Source organism: Temnothorax nylanderi, unplaced genomic scaffold (assembly GCF_030848795.1).
Source record: "Temnothorax nylanderi isolate EJ_2023f unplaced genomic scaffold, tnyl_v1.0 TNYL_tig0083_pilon, whole genome shotgun sequence".
NCBI lineage: Eukaryota > Metazoa > Arthropoda > Insecta > Hymenoptera > Formicidae > Temnothorax > Temnothorax nylanderi.
The window spans coordinates 280424-282411 of record NW_027249145.1 but is presented as its reverse complement, the minus strand read 5'-3'; the positions used below and the strand labels follow the sequence as shown (position 1 = coordinate 282411).

General features: G+C 38.9%; 1 long non-coding RNA gene across 1 annotated transcript; it reads right to left on the bottom strand.

The window, feature by feature from the left end:
* Window positions 1–770: 770 nt before the first annotated feature.
* LOC139774586 (uncharacterized) lies at window positions 771–1782 on the bottom strand. Its single transcript, XR_011718612.1, has 3 exons — window positions 1621–1782; window positions 1380–1474; window positions 771–902 (listed from the first exon to the last, which is right to left on the bottom strand). It is a non-coding gene; the product is annotated as an uncharacterized lncRNA (long non-coding RNA).
* Between the last annotated feature and the right edge of the window lie 206 nt (window positions 1783–1988).

The window sequence follows — 1988 nt, the reverse complement described above, 5'->3', positions numbered from 1 at the left end:
AATTGTTACATTTTATTTGATATCGATCAAAAGTATTTATTGAGAGAATTGTATCAATGCACAATATTACATAATATATACATACTGTATTTATTACGGCACAAAATGTATAATGTACGATGCACTAACACGCTAGTGATACATATACATATATGTATATGTAACTAAATGAAAATATCTTAAACATATAAATTACATAAAAAATGTAAAGAGTTATGGTAATCACATAATACGTATAATGCTACATATGCGTAACAAATTAGCGAGACCTGTACAATTGGATGGAAATTCAGTTTTTTTTTATTATCGCGGTGTAATCAACCGCGTTTATGCATGGCAACAAGTAATTTTATTGATTGGTCAAGTTGCGCGAATCTTCTGTAAATTTTGAAGACTCACCACTTCCTTCTTCCCTTTTATACGAAAACTGCCTCAGCCTCAGACTATACTGTTGTCCTGCTGTCATTCGATCATTTTAAAGAGTGCGCAGGAGAATATTATGCCGAAGAACTGCAATGATCCGAGAATTAAAATAATACTTATTAAATATCAAGGAATGAGAGAAAGGAAAGGAATATTTGCTTAAACACGATATGCTCAAAAATGCTAGTCACAATATGACTTCAGGAAAGAGTAAAGAAAATGCTAGACAAATTTTAAAATTAATTTGATCATAAAAGGAATACTTGTTCGGTCGACTTTATAGCGTCGAGGGTTCAATTTTAACCGGGAAGAATAAAAATGCAAACTGTGTGCATTCTTACCATGAGACATGCAACTGCAATATCAGCACCACCCATAACGGCCGCATGTAGATTCGCGTTCCGTTGATGCAACCCTCCATTCCATGTAAGCGTTTTGGAGGGATTTACCGTGTCTGGGCCGGCGTTGCAGCGGAATCGCTGCGAGCAGATCGAATGACCATGAGAAACGCGATTCTTCGTTTGCGAGAAAGCCGATCGGAAGAGTGAAAGTGTGAGAGGCGCAGACCGGGGCGGTTAAAACTCGGTCGATTGAGTAATTGCGGGCCAAATTGACGGTACTCGACCGGGGGAAAATGGTGTGTCACGTAAAGAATCGCTTAGACCGCGAACAATTATTTATTCGCGACTCGTCGAGTCGCAATCACGAGTCTTTAATGCGAATCACGAAAAGTCGTTACCTCTATCGAGAAAAATTCCATTTTGCGCAAAATGTAAATCAGAATTTCACCTTTGAATTAATTGACTTGGATTTATAAACACTCGTTATAAACACGACACGTTTATATAACGAGATGCACGTGCGTAGCAAATTGCCGTAATTAAGCGCGGACGAAGTCGGTAGATAAACAATTTCATCGAGTAACGCAATCACGTTAAAATATAATTGATTTTTACCTGGCCGGCGGTTGAATTTCTCAACAGCAGCTCTCTGGCACGTTAAGATCGAAGCTTCCCCAGTCTCTCCAGCTGTTAACGCCACAACAGTGGAGCTGAAAGCGAGAATTGAATTAGCTTTGGGAAGTTTCGACCAACAATTGGATTCGAGGAAAATAACGCGCGCTCGAGATCATGCCACGAGTTTGATCGTCTGATAAAATTAACTTTTATTTACGTAACGTCCGTGGAAATTATTTACCGTCGATTGTGTGGTTATCCCAGGCGTCGCGAATGGATTTACGATGATCGTAAAGTCGGAGCGAACTTTTCATCTCTCTATCGAGCGTGCCCAGCAATTTCTCGCGGAAAACATATCCCAGGATGCCGCCGATGAGCATACCTATAGTCAGCAGGTCACAAACAGCAGGAATACGATTTTGAAGAGTACTGAAAAAAAATAATGAATTTTATTTTAATCGACCGTCACGAGTCGATCAACAACAATTTGCATTGTAGAATTCTGGGAGCCTGATTTTGTTGAAGTGTGGGTCACGATTATTTATATATTAATATACAAAGTTTCTTATTCTCTCTTTCTTTTCTTCATCGCAATCATCGTACGAACTT